The 14,480-nt window shown below is 45.3% G+C and overlaps 1 long non-coding RNA gene across 1 annotated transcript; it reads right to left on the bottom strand.

Moving 5' to 3' along the window:
* Window positions 1-337: 337 nt before the first annotated feature.
* LOC114048048 lies at window positions 338-4,201 on the bottom strand. Its single transcript, XR_003569699.1, has 3 exons — window positions 4,010-4,201; window positions 808-922; window positions 338-694 (listed from the first exon to the last, which is right to left on the bottom strand). It is a non-coding gene; the product is annotated as an uncharacterized LOC114048048 (long non-coding RNA).
* Window positions 4,202-14,480: the final 10,279 nt, after the last annotated feature.

Below are 14,480 nucleotides of genomic sequence, written 5' to 3'. Positions count from 1 at the left end.
CTTATTAGTGGTACCCAGTTCTGAGCTTCCTTAAAACTTGCCCAGACTGAGTTCTAACCTTTCTCCTGTTACCATAGCAACATCTCAGAATTCACATGGATGGATGCAAGCATAACTATGATGGCTCATGTACCTTTCATATAGTTCAGTTGCATTCAACACATTTAACAAACACATAAGTGCCTAATTTGTTATGACTGGGGTTTTATATGTGCTTTTATATCTTTTTCACGTATTTGATTTCTTTTTTCTCATTTGCTTGCAAGTATGTGGGGACCTGGAACAAAGTCCCTCACACATTTTAGTATATGAAATGAAAGCACTTTGAAGGCAGGGACAGTGGGATTTTTCATTTTTGTATCCCTAGGGAACAGCATGGTATCTTTGCACACAGGAGATGGTTAACAAGTATTTGTTGGTGCTGAATGACACTATACCACTTAGTACAATTTCTTCGCTGTGGTTCTTCTTATACCTCTTCTCAGGATTTACAGTAAATGTAGTTGAACCCGGAAAGAGTGAAAAAGAAGCTGAAAGAGGGTGAACTGCTTGTTAGGTAAGAGTGTTAGTGGTTACTTGAAGATCAATGTACTGAGTGGAGATTTTTGGCCACCTTTCATTGTCTGAGGCCATAGTGGAGGTGTAGACCTCTCCACTCTTCCAGCTGGGTGGCAGTCATCACTCGTTAAGAATCCTGCAGAGAAAGAAGAGATGAGGAGGGGAGGGGGAGGGCATTTAATAAGTGCTGTGCCAAATATTGCACTGAGTATTGGAATTACAAATACATGCAAACAAAGCAATCCTTACCCACAAAGAGTTTGCAAGGGAGGTGAGATAAGAACTAAGACAGGAAGTCAATGTGATGTTCACACCATCTTTTCTTCTTCAATCCCCACCACTCTTTCAATTTCCTATTTCTTCACTGAAACACAAAACGAGGGAGTTCTCAGCCATGCTGCCTACCCTGGACCTCCCATTTTTTCTCCACACCTTCCCAAAGCACAGATCCAGCAGGCTCAACTCAGAGAGTGGACAAAGGTCATTCTTCCACCAAGCATGAAAAGGTTGCATCTTGGCAAAGAAGTTGTCTTCAGGGTAACTTCTCCACAGAGTCCTTCAGATGGGTCAAGTAAGATTTCTGATTGTCCTGCCTAATTACATCAACTCACAAAGATTTACTAAATGTCAGTTATGAGCTCAGCACTTTAAACTTAGCTATTTTTTATTTTGCCACTATCTCAAATGATTATTTTTTATTATTAATAGTTATTAATAATAATGATAGCAACAACTGCTATCGATATAGTGTTTTAAGGTTTGCAAAACACTTTACAAGTTATTTCATTTGATCCTTGCAACCACTGCAGGATGGGGGTTGTTACTACAGGTATTAAAACAAGTAGTATAGTGAACAAAAAATTGGATTTAGAGGAAGGAAAGAACTATGTTAGAACTCCACCCCTAAGACATAGTAAGCTATACGACAAGGAGAAAGTCACTTTGCTGCTTAACTCTCGTTTTTTTCATCTGTACAATGTGAATAATAACAGTTCCAGTACTTATCTCACAGGGCTGTTTAACAAGATCAAATGAGAACACAAAGTGTAAGTTCCCATAGAATGTAAGTTCTCTGAAGGCTGGGACAATTTTTGGTTTTTCTTTGCACCCCCAGGGCCTTAAACTGGTGTTGGACACTCAGTAAGTATTTATTAAATGCTTGTGTGTGGATGTCTATGTGTGTGTGTATGTATATGTGTGTGTATATATATGTATATATGGAGAGAGAGAATGAGAGAGAGAGAGAGCAAGAGAAAGCATTAGACTCCAATCAGTTTCTAATCCAGTTCACTGAAAGGATTCAGTCATTCAGTTGACTGATAATGTGATGACACTTATCCTTTTTTTCTATATAACCTCATGTCTGAGGAAGATTTTCAAAGTTTGAAATTATAGTAGGGTCATTTGTTACACTTTTCAGACATACATACACAAATATACATACACATATACATACACACACACAAATATTTTCAGACATATATGTATATAAAGCTACTTAAAAGTGTGCTTTTATTAATTTTATTAATTACATTATTTTTTCTGGTATAGAGCCAGGTGAAGGTCTTCAGCTTGCAAAGTAATTTAAATAATCAAATAGTTTATTTAAAAAATTGCTACCCATTAATTTAACACAATTAGGGAACTCCTCTACCAAAGTCTTACTCTGCTCTTAGCTGGAGATGTCACTGGGCTCTTGAAGGCTACACCCCTAAAGCATCAGCTCTGGCAAGGTCTCCTATGCTGGAAATGCTATGAATACCAGGCTATTAAAGGCCTATGTATGTGTCAGCAGAAAACCAACTTTGCTAAGGACAGAAAGAGTCTAGATCAGAAATCTATCTATCAGGTGATAAATCTGTTAAGTCTCAACAATATATGGAGATCATCTACTCTAAGGTGAGAAGAAATTGTGATCAGGGTCAATGGAAGGAATCCTGAAGGAGACCATGGCTCCTTGAATGAAACTAAAACATGCCATGAAGAAAACTACTACCTTAATCTGTCTTGAGTTCACTGAAACTTTTTTACCCTCAGTATATGGAAAATTAGCAAACCAACTAAAAATGGCTATCCCTGGAGAGGGATATGGTATAGATGAAAATAACACTAAATTAGGAATTAAGAGAGATGGATTTGAGTCCTGGATCCATGCCTATGTGCTGCCTGAGTTTGGGAAGATCTCTTAGCCAAGGGGTAAGGAACCTTTGGCCTTGAGGCCATGTGTGGCCCTCTAGGTCCTCAAATGCAGCCCTCTGACTGAATGCAAACTTCACAGAACAAATCCCCTTAATGAAAGGATTTGTTCTGTAAAACTTGGACTCAGTCAAAAGGCTGCATCCAAGGACCTAGAAGGTCACAAGTGGCCTCAAGACTGAAGGTTCCCCACCCCTGCCTTAGCCTTTTTTGAGCCTCAATTTCTTGTAATGAAATGGTTGACCCAGATGATCTCTAAGGTTCCTTCTAGCTCAAAAAAAACAATGATACTATCTATGATCCCTAAGAAAGTTTTGATTTTGTCAGGGTAAATAATTCTCCACCATGCAGACTGAAACCTACTTGGGACTTAGTAGATAAACATACTCCTACAATAAAACCAATCAATACTAACTAGTATTTCTATAGGGCTTTCTTCATGATAACCCTGGGAGACAGGTCGTTATTATTAACCCAGGTATCTTGACTTAGGCCTTGGGCTCTTTCTACTATATCAAAGCTCATGAGATCTCTTGCTATGGTTCTGCAAGGCAATCACCAATCCAAGGACTAACAGGAGCTCTTTTCAGTAAATCATCAACTGAATGGCTGACACTTTAGAGGAAAAGGCTGTTTGCCTGGTGACTCTTAGGGGCCAATTTCATTTCTACACTGATGGCTAGCTGTTCTTAAGTACTATCCACAGAACAATTAAAGGTCAGAGAAGGAGAAGAGAAGAGCAATATCTGTGGAGGTTGGTATTTTATAAAATCAAAGGGTAAACCCAAGTGATACAGTATAAAGGGAGCCCTGGGTGTTGGACTTGCCCCTTTCTTTTATGGGCTTCAATTATTTGTTTATTCATTCTTTTATTATTTTGTCTGTTTGTTTCAAGGCTTCGGTGCTATTGTTAAATTTGGGCTAGGGAAACATTAACTGACCCTAGTTCTTAGACCCCAGACAGTTGGCTTTGCCTGGCTTCTTTGTTTCTTTTACCTTCCTAGAGAGGGCAACACTAGCCCTTCAGGTAGATGGCTGATGCCCACCTTCTTCCCAATGCCTATGCTGAAAGTTCAATCATTTTAGCAGAAAGATGAACACATTTCCTACAACCCCAGATGCTACTCAGTTTCCATCTCCAGTCCTTCGAAATGTTAGTCAGCTCTGCCTGTCCAAAGTGCTCTATGTCAGTGCCTGACCAAAGCAAAGTCTATTTTATGTCAGGGGACAGAAGGGGATCTAAGGAGACACTTACCACCTCCAAGAGTGACTGCATGGTGGGAAGCTTCTCCTTTGCAGTGTCTGTCCCAAGTTCTCATCTGAATGGTGACCTGGCCTTGGTGTACCCTGTATCTCTCTTAGTGCTAGCTGCACCCCCTCTCAGGAGCCTTCTCCTTGTTACCTTTCTGCAGCTCAAAGGCAGAAACAGGGCCCTCTGGAGCATCTGTTCCCCCGAGCCTTTCCCCCTCTCCCTTTATGGGCTCCAGGGTTTTAAAGTAAACAATTCTTTCTCTTTCTGATAAGTCACATTAAATTATTGATTTGGGGGAGGGGGAGGTTGACCTCAGTCCACTAAGTTAGAGTCACCTTTGGCCAAACAGAGCAAGCACAAACGGGAAATCCTGGCTTGGTTTTTTTTCCCCACCTCCAGCTTGTGGGTGGACACAGGCTTGATGTGCAGTAAGGGTGGTAGAGCCTGAGAGCTAAAAAGTTGGGTTTGAGAAGAACATAGGCAATAACCCTGGCAGCAACTCAGTGCTTTCTCTGAAACCTGGGCAAGCCTATTTAACTCTTTCCACACTAAACATCAGCTAGCAGCTTACCACTGTTCTTTTTCTACCTATCTCATTGCACTTTTAAAATTGAAACTTCCTAAAGAGGCTTCTGTCTAAATGTAGGAAGTTTGTAAAGACATGGCCTAGGCTGGAAAGGGGAAACAAGTCACTGTGTCTTCTCCAGATTTCTAAAATAAAACAAACAAAAAATGAGCCGAGCTTATTAGTCTATTGAATTATTTTTCTCTGGCTCTACCTAGTTCAAGCTCCTGAGCAATGCTTTGGATCAAATCCTAGCCTTTTAAAGTGATTTCATCTATTGTTATAAATTAAATTACAGTCACTAGCCCTCAGTCTATATTTTAAGGGAGCTGCAGGGGTGAGGGTGGTCCAGACCTTGGGTTTCATCCATCTAGGGAACTCCTGGTGTGAAAACTCTGTCCACCAATTTAGATCAACAAGTAATTTGTAATTTAAGAGTCTTAGGAAGCTGGGAAGAGGGAAGGGGGGAGATGGTGAAAGGTTAAATAGCAACTTATATGTGTCAAGAAGGACTGGAACTTAGGTCTTCCTGACTTCAATGCTCTTTCATCTACTATTCTTTACTGCTTATCATTAATTAATTTATTATGAGTTTTTTTAATTAATATTTATTTATTTTTAGTTTTCAACAATCACTTCCATAAGATTTTGAGTTCCAAATTTTCTCCTCATCTCTCCTTTCCTCCCACTCCAAGACAGCATATAAATTGATATAGGCTCAACATACACATTTATATTAAACCTATTTTCACATTAATCATGTTGTAAGGAAGAATTAGAACCAATGGGAGAAATCGCAAGGAAAAAGAAACAAAAAGAGAGAGAGAAGGAAAATACGCTTCGATCTGCATTCAGACTCCATAGTTCTTTCTCTGGATATGGACAGCATTTTCCATCATGAGTCTTTTGGAGTTGTCTTAGAGCCTTGTATTATGACTTTTTAATCTTCCTGTGATTTGAGGGGTATTTTTCCTTCTCTGTGAGGAGTAGGTTAATTTGGCAATAAGTGTAACTCATTTTCTTAACCTCCAATAGAAAAAAAAAAGTCTAAATATTCTCCACAAACATTTGTAGACTCTAAAAGTTGTGTCATCATAACTCTAAAAGCACACTGTGAACAATTTGAGGAGATAGGCTTATTAAAATCTGAACTTAGTGGTTGTCTTCCTCCTTTGCTCATAATTACTACAATGGCACTGCTGAGTAGAGAGGAGAAAGGGGGAAAGGGGTTCTTTCTGGCTTTGTTTTGTTTTTATAAATGGCCTTGAGGCATGGCCACAAGTTGCCACTATACTTTTGCTACTTGTCTTAAAGAACTTTTAAAATACAGGCCCCCAAAGACAGCTTCTAAGGAAAGTATAGGGAGTTTGTACAGAGATGGCCCAGGCAGGCAGAGGAATACTAGACCCTGTAGAATCCATTTCCGTTTGGTTTACCAATGACAACTTGGTTTACCTCCTTATGGGAGGAAAAAGTGGGTTGTCCAGGATCACCCAGACTGTCTATGAAAGGACTATGTGATTGGAGGAGGTAATTTAAGAGCAAAACATTTTTGCCTTAAAAGTCTAATCTGTCATCCTGAGAGGGAACCATATAAAGCATTCTCCCAGAAAGTCTTCCCTACTCTACTCCAAACCCATGTGTACTTCGTCTAAGGGAGACAGAGAGAGCTCAACTTAAAAAAAAAAACCAACCAAAAAAAAAAAAAACAACAAAAAAACCGGAATTTCATTGGCATTGTCTTGCACGGTATGTGGTAAATTGATTTGCACTCACTTTTTAATTTGCTTCACCCACCTGGGCTTAGTTCTGTGATCATTAGTTAAAATCCTTTAGGGAAAATTGAAAAGGTTTGCCAAGTGAGTTTCCCCAGGCAGATACTCTTACAAGACATAAGTAGATACCTTCCACCTCTAGTTCTCAGCAGGATGCACATCTGGAACACTTTTTCCCAACATTTCTCACTGGCTGAAACCTGAATCTTGTTCCACCAACTCATTTTCTCTTCGGTTATAAAACCACAACCTAGGGGAAATGTTCATCTTTAAGTTAGGGGTTATTTTCTTTAAAATTCCCAGTGGTACTGCCTCTCAATGACATGGATATGTCAGAAGTATGATGCACTTGTTCTTCCCCAGTCTTCAATTCCTTTCTGCCTTTAAGGTTTCTTTTTCCTTAGAAAGAAAAGAGGAACAACTTCAAGAGATTATTTTGACCCTCTGAAGTCAAAGTTTCATTGGACTATTTGGAAATCAACCCAAATTCAGAGAGAAGTTCCAGAATTACATGTAACCTGTTGAAAAGAGAAACTAAGTAAATTTCCACTCACCATGAGGAGCAGACATCCAGAATGCTGTCCCCTCCTGGAGTAAGAGTACGGAAGGGTTTCCATGGTTCTCCTCTATTCCCAGTGAAAAGTTACCTAGATGCCTTTGGAGATAACTTAGGAATAGGAATCATTGCACCTGGGATCACTAGATGTAAGAAGAGGGGCAACCTTTCATAATGGGAGAGGATTTTGAATCCTATGATGCGTGCGATTGGGAATTTTGGAGACTCGTGGGGTGGAGAAGATGTTGGTGCCTTGTTGGTTTAAATAGCTAATGGCTAACCCTTATATAGCCTTTCAGGTTTGCGATCTTACCTGATCCTCACAACAAACCTCGGAGGTAGGTGCTATGATTACCACAGATACGGAAAATGAGGCCCTGCGACGCAATCTCCCCCGCCTCCCACCCCACTGCTTCAGGGGGAAGACCACGGGTCCCCAGGCCGCTGGACGACTGCGCTGCTGACTTCGCAAACCTGACAATGCACAGGAGACTCACGTCACTGACTAAGGAAGCTCCCCCACCCTCCCCTTGCTTCAGCCAGAAGACCACGTGTCCCCAACGGTCCCAATCCCATTGACGCCTGCGCAGATGACTCCGAAAAGCCGTCAGTACACCAGAAGCCCACGTCACTGGCTAACGGAACCTCACCCCCGCCATTGCTTCAGTTGGAAAGCCACGTGCCCTCAATCCTGCCAATGCCTGGGCAGATGACCCCACAAAGGCCATCCCCACCAAAGGAGCGGAAGTTGATGCAATCCCCAGCCTGTCTTGCCACTCCACTCTCCATAAAAACCCCAAGAGCCCACAAGGCCTTGGGACACTCAGCTGGGCACCTACCGTGAGAATTCCACCATCATTCGGAGGGACCCAGTTCACTACCTGAGACCTGAGCACTACTGAGGGGCCTGCCACGAGCTATACCAACAGCATCAGCAGTTGGTCGACAATTGAGGGAGGGGTTGGCGGTGCTGACCATCCACTGGTCACCAAACCCTGCCCCCGACCTCACTTACCCCTCCGGCTCTCTCCCAGCAATCAAGCTTCTCCAGGGACCAGGTCATGCTCCCATGAGTAACATCCCCGGCCGAGGCCGTTCCCGCCAATGGCTACCAGAAGTAGGTGTGACGTCAGGGATGGAGGCACGTGCGGGCAGGACCCTCCATCTTCTGGGCGCCTCCCTCGGGCCCCCCTCACCTGTGTCTCCTCGTGTGGATTCGTGAAGTTCCTTGGAAGAATTGTTGCTGCGGCAAAACCCGGGTGCCTCCCTCACAATCCCCTCCACCAGCCCCGGGGAGCCTAGGAGAAAAGCGGTGTAAAAGGTGGGGGAGGGGTTACCCTTGGGGTGAGAGAGCCCATGGGGTTCGAAGCTCGATCCCGAGTTGTTTTTGCATCGAGTCTCAGTCCAGATGTCCAAGACCTCATCGCCCGGCTGTAGCATTTCTGTTGCTGGAGCAGAGACACTTGGTCAACCTCACTGGTACCATGACTCCTAGACAGGCCAAGGAAAGTCCTGCCCCTGGTCCACCCAAGATGCCAAATGCAGCCATCCTAGCAAAGCCTGTGGGCTCTTCCTGAAATGTGCCACTTGGCAAGACTTTAAGGCTCCATAGCAAAATGCCCCAGTGACCTCTAAGTGCCTCTTGGCCCTGGCCAAGGCAGCAGCTTCAGCCTCCCCATGAGTAACTCTGATCTGGGCATGGTCAGTTGGGACAATTAGCAGAAGAGGCTGCCCAGTCTCATACCCCCTACTTCCAGTTAGCCTCCCAGGCTGAAGAAGAAGCTACCAAGGAATCTAAGGCCCTTGAAGAGACTTGTCCGCTGACCAGGTCAGAAGTCCAGACCTTGTTAAAAAGCCTGACACAGCTGAAGGAGAAAGGGACCTAATGGTTTTATGTGTGTATTAGGCTGAAAGCAAGTTAGTAGTTATGCCTACCCCTTCCTGAGGTTAGGCAGCTCCCAACGGGTAAGAGTTGTTCCAAGAGTTCCAGCCTGTTAGAAAGAGTTAAGGCCCCAAAAGACTCCCAACCCCTCCCCTACACAACCTTGTTAGATTGAGTTTTCTTTGCCTGGAAAGCAGACCGCCCCTTTCTTGTAGCATGTATAGCCAGAACAGAGTGGCACAGCCCCAGGAGGCTTTGGGGTGTTCCCTTTCTCCCAGTGATCTTAGCAGCAGAAACCATCCAAGAAGCCCTAGAGCTGATCAAAGTTAATAAATAGGATGGGGGAGGGGGCATCTTTGTGAGCTCCATTGCTCACCCCCTGGCCTGGGGCAGCCTGCCTCCCAGGGACTCAAGTTTCTGGACAGTTGGTGGAATAGGGTCGATTCTATTGGCAACTCTGAGATGCTGGCATCTCAAATTAGCTAATCTTTGGTGGCCCAGTCCTGGAATTGGGAGACATCCTAAGGCATTAGGAGCAGCACAAGGTACTACCCAGGTGACTATCAGTAGGCAGGTCCCCCACACTCAGAGCCACTCACAGTATGGGCCTATGGCTCTTCTGGACCCAATATCCAGGACTGGCAACCACCTGCCAATTTTTTTTAGGGGTCCAGCAGCCTTTAATTGGGCCTCCCAGGGACAATTGTCCATATACCACCTTGATCATCGAATGGGGCCCTAGTAACTGTGAGTATACCATTGCTCTCCTAGACATAGAAGCCCAATTCACTCTGGTACCTAGGAACCCCTCACTCGGCCATGGCCCTACTCTGGTGGTTCAGGGCTTGGAAGGGAAGGAATTAGTGTGCCACATGGTCCCCTTTACCCTGCAAATAGATCAAGTCTGCTTGACCCACAACCTGTTCCGATCCTTTCCTGTTCTACCCTGCCCTGCAATCAGCATGGATGTCTTGGAATCCCAATTTGCCCTCTGGGAGAAGGTCAAGGCAGCCTCCCTGAGTGATGGATCTACCAAATGGTAACCCATGACCCTGCTGCCACCCTGAGTGGTCAACATGGCACAGTGTCACCTGAAGCAGGACATTGAGAGACTCCATGCCCCATCTGGTCCCTCCTTCAGAAAGAGTCCTGATTCCCACCATTTCTCCCTTCATTTCCTTTCTGTGGCCCATTCTAAAACCAGGGAAGCCTGAATGAAGATATACCATTGACTGTTGCTGACTGAACTCCCAGATTACCCCATCAAAGCCCTTGTGCCTAAAATCATTGAATTCCTTGAAGGCCTGCCTGTAACATGAGGTCATTGACTTGGCTAACATGTTTCACTCTGCCCCATTGCCCCTGAATCCCAGTCCCAGTTTGCTTTTAACTTTTATGGGGCCCAATACACCTCTACTCGGCTCTCCGTGGGTTACCTCAACAGTCCCACCATCACCCATAACCTATACAATAGGACTCGGATTCCTCTCCACCCCAACTCTTCTGTTCCTGGTGACATTACATTAATGACATCTTGATTGGTGGCCCATCAGAGGGTGAAGTGATTGTAAAGGGCCAGGCAACCACTCTCCTGGCTGACAGAGGATAGTTGGTGACCCCTTGCTGTTACCTGACATATCGCCCTTGAGAAACAGCTGCTGGTGGCCTATGGGGCCCTCACCAAGGTGGAATCCCTAACAATCCCAGACCCTATCACCCTCCACTTGGACAGTGCCATCATGCCATGGGTCTGAGAGAGCACCCCACCCCTCCTCCCCCCATGCCTGAGGTCTGCTACTGACCATACTCTAGTTAAATAGTACTTGCAAGATTGGACTAAGCTGGGCCCCTCAAGGATTTCCACTATCACCAAAACTGTTGAAGTTCTCCACCTTGGGCCTCTAATGGAGGATGCTCCCTTAGCCCCCATATCACTATATGGGACCCAACTTTTGGGGAACTAAATATTGAGCAAACCAGGGCCTTTTGCTTCATAGATGGGTCATCTTCTGAGATGGGCTCCTTGTGACAGTGAAAGGCAGCAACCTACTGCCCCACCATTGACCAGGTCCTGACTACTGAGGGGAAAGAGGAGAGCATGCAATAGGTAGAGGTTGTGGCATCCTGCTTACCTCTTGGGCTATGGTAAGCAAAGATTTGCCCCACATCTTGTATACTGACTCCAAGGTCACTACCAATGGCCTTGCCCTGTGAAGCCATGAATGGGTTGCTAGATAATGAATAGTACAAAGTTGAGAAATCTGGGCCAAATCTTTGTAGAAGCAGGTAGCCACCCTTCTTGTCACCATCTTCATCTATCATGTCTCTGTTCACATTGGCAGAACTGATCCTGCTTCATGCCTCTACTTCTGTGCAGATGAGCATGCCCAGGTAGCCATGGCCACCAATGGACATCTTGGACTAGGTCCTGTGTTCTGTGACCAAGCTTATGAGCCTCCTTTCACCTGGGACTACGCGCCCTTCAGGTGTGGCCAGAGCACAGAGGTGTCCCCACACTGGTTGCTGCAGTCATTTCTACCATCCAGCAGAAAACTAGTGATTTCCACACAATCCCTCACCCCTACATGCAGTGGCTGTACCCTGACTACCCCAACAGAAATTCTGACAGGTATGTGAACATTTGATGTCAATATCTGTTCCCAGTACCCAGGAGGTGAGGAATTGGCAGAAGATGAGGAGTGGGTGCCACCAGATACTGTGGCCACTATCACAGCATGGCAGCCATTGACTGTGCCAACTGATTGAGGTCCCTGGACCATCATGGGGCCCAATTACCACCAAACACCTAACCACATTCCATTAGGGGAAGTGAATAGAGACAGTTGCATTGCGACCTGGCCCCACAGCATGGGTGGCAAGGAAGGAAAAGACCTCCTGGAGATCCTTTCTACTCACAATCTTTCTCTGTTTTATGATGAAGGCGTGCCCTTGGACAATGGAAATAATAGCATTCCCCTATTCTGCCCCACAGAAGGCCATCATGTGGACCAGGACCACTTTACCCTCACTTAAGTGAGTATGTTTCTGTTGCCACTACCTCCTTATCTTATGCCTATGCTTAATCAGTGGAGGATTGAAATGGGTAGAAAGTGATCTATTGAGGGGAGCAAAGCAGGAACAAGCTGTCTGAGGCCTCACAGCCTGTGGCTAACCCTGCTGGGGTGACAACAATATGTGGGCACTGCCAGGACTGTGGAGGCAGCCCAGCTAGGACATGGGGGTGGTGCCACTCACTCTCTCCTCACCCACTTTGTTTACATCTTCCACATTGCCCACTCCCATTCCTTCTCCACCAAGAAACATCAGCAGTGCCACCTCAGCCCATTAGATCTAATGCTGAGAAAGTGCTAACCCAAACCTATACATACCCTTTTGTATAACCACCTCTGACAATGCATGCACAGACTCTTGCAGCATGCTGACAGCTGCCATGAGGACTTCTTGGCTTCCCCCTTGCAGAAAGAAGACTTTTGCCTTGTTTGGGTAGCCTGCACCAATATCTGGGTGACCCTTCCAGGGGAGCCCAGTGCCCACCTAACCTTGTGAACAGCAGAAACAGGGCCTCTGTCCAGGGAATTTAACCCTGCCAGCAACAATGGGAATGTACATACCCAATCTTGCCAGGTAAGCATAGAAGAGGACATGGTCTGCTCCAAGCTAAATGTGTGCAGGTTCAGTGAAGAAACCACAACTGACTGGCTTTAGATGCTCTTACAGGTATCACCAGAGTGTTTTTGCACCATTTACACCAAGTACACAAGCCCTCACCACATTCACTTGTTAGTGTACCCAGTCTTCCCCCACCATTTCTCTTTCTGGGGCAACCAGGGATTCCTGGATTGGGAGCACCAGTGACCTGACCTGCACCTTCCTTAGAAGGATTGCATGGACCAATGCTGTGACCAGATGCCTACATCCCAGTGTCAAAGCAACTCCATCAGGGCTCACGTCACAGTGATGTTGGCCCAACATCTGGCCCTTGCTCAATAATGAGCTGGTCCTGGAAGACCTACACCACATAATGGCCCACTATGCTCCAAGTCACCAGTGCTTCTCCCTGGCTGCTTTGATCACGATGGTCAGGCAGGTCTTTGGGCCCCAGTTGCCACCATGGGCTACTAAGTGGGCTGGCAATTGGAAAATCATGGCCTAGGATTTGTAAATGGAAGAACATGTCCTTGTAGGGGTATAGCTGGTGTAAGGAATCACCCCTCAGTCATGGGAGTGGGGCCAGGACACCACTGAGGAGGAAGTCCACTGGTGTACCCTGGGACAGGCCTGTGACTGACAGCTCCAAGGTTCCTTACTCACCAAGGCAAAGAGGCTGATGGCTGTTGCCTATTTAGCTTCTGTGGGCCTGTATCCACCCTGCAACTGGACCCTTGAATAAATTATCTCATAGGCTGCCATGAGATGGAGCCATAATATACCACCACAACCTGACCTCACTGGGAATTCTACCCAGGTCTTCTGATGATGGTAGCACCAGATTATGTAACATGCCACCATCAACCTGATGACCCTGCAGTATTATGCTGCCAGTGTGCTGCCCCTGTGGACCCATCAGACCTGGTAGAAACCTGCACTGGCCTGGCCAATGCCAAATAGTGTGAAGCTGTGCTGCAGAAATTAACCCCTTGGATGTTCCCATCCAAGCCCACATGGTGGGCCAAGGCAGTGCACCTCTGGGACCTGTGGCTGATGATGCACACCCTGGGGAGATGAGACCCATGTCTGCCAGCACTTCAACCCCTATGTCACCTGGGACCAGTTGCCAGTCAACCCTTGTATTCTCTTGGCAAGCCCAGTCTCTCTGTTGACTTCTTTTCTGGAAGTCTTCAAGACCTACTGCACTTTTCCCACCTGCCCCCCAGTGATTCCTCAGCATACCCCCAACAATATGGACATCCAGGACTACACCTTTTTGATTCAGTATATCCAGCAGCAGGTGGAGAAGTACCCCAAACCTCACTCACAAAGCCGGGAATACCAAGTAGCTGTGAGAGAGTGAGTGGTGCATTTAGGGTGAACTCAGTCAGTTTTCCATACTGACCATCTACGAGTCACAGCATGAAGCTGTTCCCAAACCCTTCCCCGTCTTTACTTACCCATCTACTCTTCTGTCACAATAAAGCTTCTCCAGGCATCAGTACATTGTTGGGCCTTGTTACTCCCATGAGTAACACCCTGGAGCACACCTCTTTAGAGGGTAGTTTTGGCCATTCCTGTACCAATTCCCACTTTACAAAAAACAAAATTGAAGTTAAATGATTTACCCAGGGTTACACAGCTAGTAAATGTCTAATGCACCATTTATGTCATTTGCGTAGTGGTGGATTTGAACCCAGGTCTTCCTGATTTCAAGTCTACTGCTCTATCTTGTGCCATGTGTCTCAAATTCCTTTTAATTTAATTTTAATTCAAATTCCTTCTCTACCTTTTTAACAGGCAAATACTCCTTGTATTGTAAAACACTGGATCTGGAGTCAAAATGAGTTGGGTTTGAATCCTAGCAAGTTATTTCACCTTTTTTGTTACCTCAGTTTCTTAACCTATAAAATGAAAGGGTTGACCTAAATAATTACCAGTGTTCTTTCCAGCTCCAGAATCTGTGATTTCATAGCAATATCTATCTATCTATCTATCTATCTATCTATCTATCTATCTATCTATCT

This window comes from Vombatus ursinus, unplaced genomic scaffold (assembly GCF_900497805.2).
Source record: "Vombatus ursinus unplaced genomic scaffold, bare-nosed wombat genome assembly UNPS02014791.1, whole genome shotgun sequence".
Taxonomy (NCBI): Eukaryota; Metazoa; Chordata; class Mammalia; order Diprotodontia; family Vombatidae; genus Vombatus; species Vombatus ursinus.
This window is presented reverse-complemented; position numbering and strand designations above follow the sequence as displayed.